At 44.3% G+C, this 12,225-nt stretch overlaps 1 protein-coding gene across 1 annotated transcript in view; it reads right to left on the reverse strand.

The window, feature by feature from the left end:
- Positions 1-298: 298 nt before the first annotated feature.
- Lamtor3 (Late endosomal/lysosomal adaptor, MAPK and MTOR activator 3) overlaps positions 299-12,225 on the reverse strand; it is a 185,253-nt gene continuing 173,326 nt past the window's right edge. Inside the window, exon 7 of the mRNA XM_075879592.1 lies at positions 299-588. The gene's annotated coding sequence lies outside the window, so the exon portion shown is untranslated. The remainder of the gene's footprint in view (positions 589-12,225) is intronic.

Below are 12,225 nucleotides of genomic sequence, written 5' to 3' on the forward strand. Positions count from 1 at the left end.
GGCGGAAGCCCAATACCAGTCATATGACGCAAAGCTAGATTCTTCTTTTACTTGCGCTAGCTTATGGCAGCTTTATCACAACAATATTTTTTTTTATGTCAGAGTCGACCAAGACTAGTTCATTTCTTCACTGACAGGACACGGCAAAAATGACGTACACATAATCAGATGAAAAAAAAAGAAGTTGAAAAAAAAGTTTCGTTAACGCAGATGTCGTGGGAATCAAATGCACGACCTGTCGATCCATGGCGATAGGTAATAGGCGCTCTTCCTACTACGCAACCGACACGTACGCAGGTTGCTGCACAAAATCTAGTTTTAATTCTCATACCTACCCCCTGCCAACAGTGATTTCTATTTATTGGCGCTGTCGCCAATTAGGAGCGTTGAAGTGAAGTGCCGCATCATGCTTTGGCGAGCGCCGACCGGGAGAGCTCCTTTAATCTCCAGAGTAGTGCAGCTTCCACGTGCACCAACGTTGTTTCTCCTGTCTTGGGTGGTTGGGGTGTCCTCGTATTCATAACAGCATGCACTGTACGCGCGGCTGGCCGACACGTTCTTGTGCCTGCTTCTGATCCCCTTTCAATGCTGAAAAAAAAAAGAAAACCGAAGTAAGCACCAACTTGTTCAAGGAAAATTCGTTTTTTTAATTTAACACACCTACAGGTTCCACAAAAACTACATAAAGGCTCAGCCTGATATCTTTGCTATATAATAAATATATTGTTTAATACAATTTTTTGATACACATAAAACACGAAGACACTGAGAAAATAGAGATAGAACAGCACGAAAACTGACATCTAAAGTAGCACCCCACCAGCCTGCGATTTCGAGAAAGATAAACATACAGGAAAAGAATGAAGACCGTGGGCAACAGAATGAAACAAATATGACAGAAAAAAGGACAAATAACGCCGACGAGAACGTAAATATTATGTCACACGGGAAAATGTCTGCGAACGCACGGCCAGCTCGACTTTCTTCAAGAAAGTTAGCAGGTGTCGATGGGCCTGATCACAAAAAGCAGCACATTATTACAGCGAAAGCTGTTATCGGATCACAACATGGGTCACGTGTGGTGCCGTAATTCTGAGCCGCCAGTACCAGTGTCCGTAACCACTACCGCACGAAATAAAAAAAAAACTCCGTAAATAAAAAATACCAAGGACACAATGGAAATAAATTCCGGATCACCTGCGTGCCAGCCCAGTATTGAACAACTGATCCACACCGGTGCTTGGAACACATTTGCAAACTTCCCTTGGGCAGGCTTGATGTCGCGAAATGAATCACGTTGAAGGGACGGTAAAGGCAACTATTGAAGCTGGGTTCACACGACACGCGTGATCGCGGACGGATCAGTCACGTGACATGTAACATGTACGAAATCTCTACGTGGTTGGCATTCACAGGACAGCGGAGAAAAGCAGACGACGACGGTGATGGATCGGCCCTATACCGTCTCTCCCAGAAGCGTAGGCGACGGCGCAGACGGCCACAGGCCCTGCCGTGATGGCTGTCGAAGATTCAGCAGACGACGAAGAGGAGAGCAGACCTCTTCAGTGCAAGAGATCAATCTGGTAAAGTCATGGCCTACCAAAAAATATGTTGGGATGAAAAAGAAATAGCTTTACGAATAGCAACGCGTGGCGACAACCTTTCTTGGCACTGAAACGAAGGCTACAGAGCTTGCATTCTACAGCAACTGAATGCCGTTCCTCGATAGCACTCGTATTTTCAACGTGAATTATAAATGATCTTCCTTTATTTTATTTTTTTGTGAAGCTATTTGAGACAGAATGCAGCACACTCTATCAAATGAGTTGTATTTAACTCTACAGCGTTTTCAGACACGCAAAAAAGTCTTTTGCCTTTCTACGTGTAGCTCAAACGCTGAGCGGCGTCTGTGTCTACATGAAACGCTGCTACTACGCACCCGTCACTTTCCACAGCGTTACGAGACGCGTGCAGAACTGGACTACTTCGCGTAGGGCTAAATGCGCAGAAACTCCATTAAACAGAATTGTCGCCGAGTATACGCGCCAATATGCTTCTGGTTCACTATATTCGCCAGCGATCCCGAACAGTACAAGCGACTTTCATTGGATTGCGAAAAAACCGTGGCTGCTAGCACAAGGCAATTCGCCGTCAGAGGTCTTGTATCATTCACCGAAAATCTCAACTGATCCCAACTGCGATTTGTGTCTGCCTCGCTTCGTGAATCGCTCCCCGCGGACCGAAGAAAGAGCGCAGGAACGGGTGGCGTATAATGACGCATACGATAGCACACGATCACGGGGAATTAGTCGCAATTTTGTACGTCGAGTGAATACAGCTTAAGTCGACGTTGATTGTTGAAATAGCGGTCCAGAAACCTCGTAATGTTACTGTTGTGCCAAGAAAGCTCTCATATATATTTTGAAGTAAAATCACCTTTTAGAGCCCCGCATCGGGTTAGGGCACTTCAAAATTACTCACCTCAAGTAGAACGTCTCACGTCATTGTTGCCGTGCACAACGTTACCCCCCCCCCTCCCCCCACCGCGGTGGTCTAGTGGCTAAGGTACTCGGCTGCTGACCCGCAGGTCGCGGGATCGAATCCCGGCTGTGGCGGCTGCATTTTGCGATGAAGGCGGAAATGCTGTAGGCCCGTGTGCTCAGATTTAGGTGCATGTTAAAGAACCCCAGGTGGTGAAAATTTCTGCAGCCCTCTATTACGGCGTCTCTCGTAATTATATGGTGGTTTTGAGACGTTAAACCCCACAAATCAAATCACAACGTTACTCGACTTTACTGTGCGGCCACCGACACTATAACAGCAGCATAACGAAATCAGTGGGAGCCACAGCAGCAACAATGGCCATCGAACAATTTCCTGCCATTGGCTGCGAGGTGACACACATGGTTGGTTCAACTGAGCCCCACTAGAGGGCACGCCCTGTTCTTTTTAATCAGGCGAAATTGAACTCTTTAACCACTCGCGTCATTCCCCATAGTAACGTCCTGTGGCTATTTTTTCCATGAATCAAATAGAAATGAACAAGGAGCATTTCATTACGTATCTTGATGCATGTAAGGTTCTTTATTTAGTCTAGTTAGTTCAATTACTAGTGATAAATTATTTGTAGGCTGTAACTCTCACATCGTCTGGATCATTTTCCGAATGTTCTACTGCAGCGCACGTGTTCTCGTGCATTCCTCGGTAAGTAGGGCACTGCTTTTGATAATATTGTTGCTTTAGGCATTGTCATACATTGAGCTTTCACTCTCATGTAAATTGTTATTCGACTTTAGTGTCCCTTTAATATGAGTAATAATGTAATTTAGAACAGCAAAGCAACAACCAGGCATCAGACAATGCGAATTGCGCAACAATTAGCTCGTACGATGCCCCAATCCATTTCAAAAGCTTGTTCAAGATCCCCTACTACCTGTGGCGAATACCCACTTCAGACATAATTCTGTGTCGTCGTCAGCCACTGCTAAAAAAAGCACAAAATTTCTTGCGAGGGTGTAGAGGATACCGTGCTTCTCCGAAGAACGACGAATGATAGCATAGTCAATGCCAGCCTACTACACAAAAATTATGATTATTTATGGCGTAGTGGGTATACCCAGTATGTGTGCTTCATACAGTCACCTAAAGAGTGTTAAGGCTCTGAAAAGCCGCTCTTCCAGCTTTCGCTGTTACTGTGCTGCGCGTTCCGCGCAAGCCTGGCGGTTATTCTTCTTCTTCTTCTTCTTCTTCTTCTTCTTCTTCTTCTTATTATTATTATTATTATTATTATTATTATTATTATTATTATTATTATTATTATTATTATTATGCAGCAAGCGGTGACTGTCACTTGCTGAAGTCAGGTTTATGTTCTTTCTCTGAATAGTATAACAAAGATGACCTTTCTATAAATACCTCAAAGACTAATTTGTGAGAATACCTCGCAAAACATCTATTGTGTCATTTCTGTGCTCTGTCACGAATACCGTGTCGTTATGTAAGGTTTATGAAATCAATGACATTGTTGTTATTTTTGACAGCAAGTTAAAATTTCTTGCTCACACTAAACATGTTGCCATGTGGTGGCTTCGTTCTCTCGGCTGTGTTTGCAGATTCGCTCAAAAATTAATTTCACCTACAGCCATCTACAAATCGTACACCGCAATATGTCTTCCTTAATTTGAGGATGCATCTGTGATCTGGAATGACATTGCTAAATACAACAGTAAAGCGATTAAGCGAGTTCGGAAAAAAATATCTAAGCATTTTTAACCATCGTGTCATTAGAAATGACTCTAGATCTCGTTCTAACACTTCTGGATTACTACTGTTGCCATCAGTTTACTGCCAGCAAAATCGCGCTCTGTCTTATTTCTTTACAAGCTAGTTCATGGTATGATAACCTGCCCTTCACTTCTTAGTTATAATAATTTATAATAATAATAATTAAGTTATAATTAGTTATAATAATAATAATTCTGCGTACGTTCACCAGAGAGAATCGACCGTGTCATGTACCTGCTTGTTTTTTCCTACACTTTACTGTACAAAGAATACAAAGTCTCTATAATGTTAACTTTCTGTTAACTTTCTTCATCTGAGTATTTTTTATTGTTCACTGGCATTGTTTTTATCCCAGCTATGCGCTCTCTTAAAAGTTTAGCCTAATGTACAAAATTTTCCTTTTTCTGTCTTTTAGGAAGGCTTCAGCAAAGTTGTGTATATCCGATATTATGTTTCCCTCCCATTCCGTAATTGCCGTGTTGCCCTACCATGGTGGTCCAGCAACTAAGGTACTCGGCTGCTGACCCGCAGGTCGTGGGATTGAATACAGGCTTCGGCGGCTGCATTTTCGATGGAGGCCAAAATGCTCTAGGCCCGTGTGCTCAGATTTCAGTGCACGTTAAAGGGACATAAATGCAACTATTAAATCGACTTTGGTTGTTGAAATAGCGGTCCACAAACCTCGTAGTGTTACTTTTGTGCACAGGAAGAGCTTATTTTGAAATAATATCACGTTTTAGTGGACCGCATCTGGTTAGCCCAATTCAAGTTACCCGCCTCAAGAAGCGGACCGACTCACGTCACTGTTGCCGTGCACAACGTTGCCCGGTTTTACTGCGCGGTCGCTGACACTAGTAGACAGAACAAAAGCAGTGGGAGCTGCAGTAGCAAGAACGACCATTCATCAATTTTCTGCCATTGACTCCAAGATGGCAAACGTATTTTGGCTCAACTGCGCCCCGCTAGATGGCATGTCCTGTCCTGTGTAACCACGCGGAAATTGAATTTTTTAACCACTCGCGCCATTCCCCATAGTAACGTCGTGCGTTTTTTTTTTTCACGTACCGAACAGAAATGTAAAGCAGCATTTTATTGCATCTCCTGATGCACAAAAAGATCTTTATTTAGGGCAGCTAGATTGATTGCTAATGATTAATATTATGCGGTTCGTTAGACGTAATCGGTATCATTTTAAGAATGCCCTACTGCGGCGCATGTATTACAGTGCATTTACCTTAATTTGCCGGTTACTAGGACACTGATGTTGATTATATTGTCGTTTTAGATGTCATACATTGAGCTTTAACTCTGACGTAAATTGTTATTTGACTTTCGTGTTCTCTTAAAGATTCCCAGGTGTTCGAAATTTCCGAGCCTTGCGCTGTGGCGTCTCTCTAATCATATGGTGGTTTTGGGACGTTAAGCCCCGCATGTCAATCTACCAATCAATCAATCAATCATAACTGTGTTGTTGGCTTTTTATTCTTCCCATTTTGCACTGATTCATTTTGTCTGTGCGTTTCTCGGTCTTTTTATTTCATTTCTGTTTCTGAAGACTGTATTTATTGCTTATTTTATATTGTTTTATTATCATGTGCTCCTGCACAAGGACCCCGTGGATGTTCCTGAGCATATTAAATAAATAAATAAATAAATAAATGATTGATTGATTTATTCTTGCCAGGCAACTTCTAAAAGCAAGGAAATGTCTTTTTACCATTTTGGGATCATTCCTGGCTTCCCCTTTTTATTATCAAATAGTTAGAAGATTCTGAATGTCTGTCACTACTATCTGCAGCACTACCAGCAACGATGACGCTGAGCCAGGTCCCCCCCTTAAGCCGAAGGCAAAGATTATAATTCATGTCAACCTATTTCAGAAATTCAAAACCTCGCGAGGCATGTGATGTACTCACAATTATCTACTTGAACAAACAATAACACAACAGGCTCACAAAAGAGGCTAGTGGAGGAGCGTGACCCAAGTTCATTTCTTTTCAACCACGCGATAAAAAGCGATCGCATGGGTCTTGCTCTCTATAATGAACAATAAGGAATTCACACCATCTTCTCAAAGGAATCCCTGATGGAATGCGAAGCAGCAGCGTTGCGCACGGGTGGCGCCATGCGTTGAACGGCGCTAACGCACGTCCTGCGATGAGAGCGTGAAGATTCGTTTGAAGCGGTGGCTGGCGTAGATCTTGAGATGGCTGACGCGTTAGGTTTATTGCGCATGAACCGACGAGTAGGCGGTGTAGCGAGTGGTCACGGCAGGTGTTGCGGGCGAACGGACGAGGTGGCAGCGGCGGGCGCTGCAGGGAGTGTGCGCAGCAGGCGAGGGAGAGTGATGTCAGCGCGCACTGCAAGGGAGCGTGACGTGATAGTGCAGCTGCGGCGTGATGGCACCGCCGCTCGAACACTTGCGGCGAGTGGAGCGTGTTGCGGCGCGTTAGTACGGACTCATGAAGGGACAGCGTTAGACAGGCCAGTCAAAGAACTGCTTCTCGTCTAAAACGCCTCACGACCTGCAAGACATAAACGCGTTTGCTCGCTGTCAAGCGCCAGTGCCAAAGGGAGGCGAAACGAGGGAAGGATTTTAGAAAGACTAGAACGATCGACCGAGACGCCATGGCGTAAAAATGGCACACACAGTCTCAAAGCAGCGATATAAATAGGCAGCAACGAGTGCGACAAAAACAAAACGCCGAAAATATAACGAAAGGAGCGACTGAAGGCGTTGAGCAAGCACAATGAGACGAAAACAGGGAGGTGGGTAGAGGATCAAAATAGTTGCACAGAAAAGCGGCAAGCACTCGAGGCCGCGACCACCGGCAACAGCATCAGCATGAAGACGACCTCCATACGGTCCAGTGCGGAGGAGACTCGCGAGCCATCCAGGCTTTCGCCTTTTCCCACCATCCCTTTTTTTTATTTCATCGCATCCCTCCTCACTGCCTCTACCAGCGTCCAAGATATGGGCAGACTGGGACTTGGACCGGCGCAAAGGTAATTTTTGCGAACCCGGTGATTTACATTCAGAACAGTTTCTTCTTTCTCCGTATGCGGATAGTCGTCCCTTTGCCCCTGGCGATACCACGGCGCTTTGTACGGACTCGTCGGCTATGACCTTCCCTCGTCTTCCTTTCCCATAAACCTCTTTTTCGCTTCGGTCCAGGAAACCCCTAGTGGGGAGAAGAACTAGCCGAACTTTGCGGCGCTCATGAATGCGGCGTTCGTCCCACAGAGACCTTTTTGCTATTCTTTTTCTTTACGGTTTCACCGTCTTCATTTTTTCTCTTCGCCTTTCATCCGTTTAGGTATTTGTTTTCTCTCGATTCAGAGCGCGCGTGCATCGGGTTCGCGGCACCATTTACTTGCTTCCCACATTTGTTTGTGTTCGTCGCTGTTCGAATTGGGGTCCCCGGCTTCCCTCCCGGCGTCCGTGCTTCCCCGTCTCATCTCCCTTGTGTCTTGTTACGTGCCCGTCTATATACGCTCTTTCTCGTTCTCTAGATCTGGTGAATTCTCATCCTGTACCGTCGGATTAGTTTGTTTGTGGAGCACCGAAACTGTTATTCCTTGTGTCTATCGAGGGGATGTGAGACGGCCGCTGGAACGGCCGCTCTCTTTAATATATACGTGACTCAAGATGACCTTTTGTAGTTCGTTTAGCCCGTTGATTTTTGTGGCTCCCTTCACACTGTTAGGGGCACAATGTCACAATAAATAACCGAATAAAATAATAATACGTTTTTCTAGCACGGCGTTTACACAAACCTTCAACGACAAAATTAACGTACTCAAACTTTGCAATAGCCGGAGGTCTATCAAACCTTGTATCATCGTCTGGGAGAAACCTACTCATATTAACAGAAACATCGCTGAATGCTGATGTTCCTGATATGCGAATACCGGAAGACTTGTCAAACTTTGAACTAATCTGCAAAGATTGGCAGCGAAGCAGAGATGGTGGCGTTTTCGTTGACATCAAGAAAGAACTTTCATTTTGCACCATTGATATACGTTCTGACCTGGAAATTCTATGAATTATATGTCGTTACAAGCCGAAACTTGTTCTAGTTGGTGTGTGCTACCACCCCCCAAAGAGTTTTTCAGATTTTTCTACGAAATTAAACATCTTAAGCCAGCTAATCAAAAACTACCCAAACGTGCTCCTTCTACTTTTCGGGGATTTTAATTACCCCAACAATGTTTCATAAAATTCTCCACTAAGTAAACGCTGCGCTGCGTTTTATTAACGACCAAAGCACGCAACGGTGGACGATTTTCTGCGACTGCAAGGCGGCACTGCAGTCACTTCTGTCAAATCTACGCCGTGGTCCACACGAGCAGTTGGTATTTGAAACAGCAGAAATGCTGCACAATATAACAAAGAAAGGGCACCACGTTATATGTAAGTGGTTGCCAAGCCACTGTGGAATTATCGGTAACGAACGAGCTGATCAAGCTGTCCGTTCAGCTCATACAGAAGACAACGACCAGTCAATACCTCTCTCAAGGACGGACGCTGCTAGGAGGCTCCGCATGCTTGCTCGCCAACGCTCCATGGCTCTTTGGAATGAGCCTCTCTTTACGCATGCAAGATTATGATCCCTTGATCCAACGTTAAGCATGCAGCTTCCAACAAAAATTCGACGAGGCGACGCTACTGCTCTGTGCAGACTATGGTTGGGAGTCGCGTTTACCCATGCGTACGCGTTCCTCATAGGTAAGGCTGACACCACCGACTGTGCACATTGCGGAGATGAAGAAACAATTAGACATATCCTGTGTGACTGCCCGAAATACAACCTGGAAAGACAACACCTTTCTAATAAACTAAACAGGTTAGATGACCAGCCGCTGTCAGAAGAAAGTATACTGCGCCATCGTCATGACTCATCGTCACAGAAAAAAGCCGTGCAAGCGCTACTGGGCTTCTTACCAACTACTGACCTGTCGGAATGCCTCTGAGCGGACTGATTTTGTGTGTGCGTGTGTGTCGGTGTTCTTCTCTTATTTATTTTTTAACTCTCCCTTTCTCTTTCAACTCCCTATTCCCCAACCCCAGTGTAGGGTAGCATACCGGATTCTAGCATCTGGTTAACCTCCCTGCCTTCCTTTGTTCTCGTTTCTCTCTCTCTCTCCACTAAGTACTGGAAGTCTGGAATCTAAAAAAATTGTAAACATCTGCTTAAACATTAACCTCACTCAACCGGTTGCCGAGCCAACACGTGTCATGCTGGACAGTGCTAACACCCTTGATGTAGTATTGTCTTTAAACTCGGAAACGATATTTTCCATCACTTACCTTAACAAAATAAGTGACCACAAAGTACTTCATGCCACTTTTGCTCTAACCCTGCCAGTGCGTGAGTCACAATCAGAAAATCGTCCACCTCTACGATAAAAAGAATTATTTAGCGATCAATAATGAACTTGATCAGTTTTATGAGGAATTCGAAGACACATTTCAAGAGCACGACATTCATAAAAACTGGTCTCTTTTCAAAAAAATACCATATTTAACCGATAAATACATTCTAACATCATCAATAAACGCTAACCGTCACAAACCATAGTTAACAAAAACTTAAAACTTGAAAACAAGAAAAAGTGACTTTTTCATCAGACTAAAGAAAACCCACAGTACCATTCATGGGAAAGTACTACAAGGTAGAACGTACGTGTCTTACCGCCATCCGACAAAGCAAGTTCACCTTCTTTCGCTACGACCCAGCTGAGATTATTATTGAAAGTGCTAAAAAATTTTGGCAAACCATGAACCCACAGTCAATCACACTCTCTCTTAACCCAACAAACAGGGTGAAATGCTATCAGATAAAGACACCGCTAACACGTTAAATACCGCGTTTTCTTCTGTTTTCACCAAAAAATCTGACGAAGCATTATTTGTGCTTCTTGCCCCTTTTAAGGCTACAATGCCTCCTATATTGACCTCTCAATAGACACCATTTCAAACATAATTGCCAACATTAAACTGTGATCATCCGCTGGTTTCGATGAAATCACATCGAAGTTTCTGAAGAGCACCAAATTAATTTCCGCGGCATATCTAACACTGTTGTCTTCCCAGTCACTGTCATCTGGAAACCTACCAAAAGAATAGAAAATGACCATGGTCATTTCAATGTACAAATCAGGCAACAAGAGTTCACCCCTAAAATACTGCTCCATTTCCATCACATCGGTGCTTTGTAAGATCACGGAGCATGTCATATACACTCATATAAATAGCTTCCTTGATTCTAATTTTTTTTCACCATTCTCAGCATGAGTTCCGCAAGGGACTATGTTGCGAAATACAATTAGCTGTCCTTCTTCATCGCCTGCACTGAAAATCTTCAAAATAATGCAACTTTTTTATTTTGCGAAATCATTCGACAAAGTTACTTATCAACGCTTACTGCTAAAACTCTCCCGACTAAATCTACAACCCGCAGTTCTAACACGGATTGAGCAGTTCCTGACTAACCACCTGCAGTCAGTGCGCATGAATACCAACAACCCTGAGCCTCTTTCAGTAGACTCTGGCGTCCTTCAGGATTCAGTATTAGGCCCCCTACTCTTTCTAATATATATAATGACCTACCATTGCATGTTACTAGCAAAATCCGCATAATTGCCGATGATTGCGTTATTTATCGTTCAGTCGTTAACATTACTGACCGGTTTGCTCTTCAACAGGACTTTTGCAACATTAAATACTCATGTCAACGCTGGTTAATTGTTTTAAATACTGGTGAATGCAAAACAGTGTCATTTTCTCGCCATTTTAACGTGTGGGCGAGATTTGAAACACGGCGGATGGTCAGATGAGAATTCGGGGAAAATGGGACGTCCTTAAACACCTACTGCAGGAGATTAAATCTAAATCCAACCAGACGCGCTTGGTAGACCGAATACTCCACTCAGAAAGGAAGGTTAAATCGGACACGGAAATGACGGAGTGTCTGGCACAGAGATACCTTCCTTTAGACACAATCCCGCCTCCTCCTGGCTACGCGCAATACATGGGATCACCAGCCTTCGAATTTGACAAGCCCTTCCAGGAAGCAGAGGTGCAGATCACCTTCAACAATCTTAATGGGAACTCCAACCCGAGACAGGATGGCATTACAAACAAGACACTACACAATTTAGACGATGAATCTGTCACCTACCTCACCAAAGAAATCAATCGTATTTGGGAGACGGGGACTTTCCCCGAGCATTGGAAAATGGAGTCGGTTATTCTCATACCTAAACCTGGCCGGAGTCCCAGTATTAGCACTTTAAGACCCATTTCACTGACGTACTGTATAGGCAAAGTCGCCGAGCATGTCATCGAATATCAAAGCACATAGAGAAGACTAACCTGTTCCCGTACAACATAGCTTTTAGACCACACCTATCTACTCCGGACGTCAAGAAAATGCTGAAGCATCACATCATAGATCAGGAGACGAAAGACGTTAGAGCTATTCTCAGTCTCGATCTTGAAAAGGCCTTTGACAATGTCTCGCACTCCCACACACTTGTTTCCATCTCTTCTCTCAACTTAGGAGCCAACTTTCACAAGTTCACCAGCTCGTTTCTCAGGAATAGAAAAGCCACTATACAGCTTGGGGATCTCAAGTCTTAGCCGTACGATCTCGGTTCCTTCGGCACCCCGCAGGGCTCAGTCGTCTCCCTACTGCTGTTTAACATTGCAATGTGCGGCCTTGCTGCCAAGCTCTCAAACCAAGAAGGCATCAAGTTCGCCATCTACGCAGACGACATCACCATAAGGACTGTCAGTAGAGCTCTGAGGGCTCTGTGGATAGCTCTTTTCAAGAGGCCGTCGACTGTGTTGAAGTCTACATAAAGAAAATGGGCCTCAAGCTCTCTCCGGCAAAGTCCGAACTTCTCTTATATCGACCCACGAGACGGGGACCCAAA

This window comes from Rhipicephalus microplus, chromosome X, assembly GCF_043290135.1.
Source record: "Rhipicephalus microplus isolate Deutch F79 chromosome X, USDA_Rmic, whole genome shotgun sequence".
Taxonomy (NCBI): Eukaryota; Metazoa; Arthropoda; class Arachnida; order Ixodida; family Ixodidae; genus Rhipicephalus; species Rhipicephalus microplus.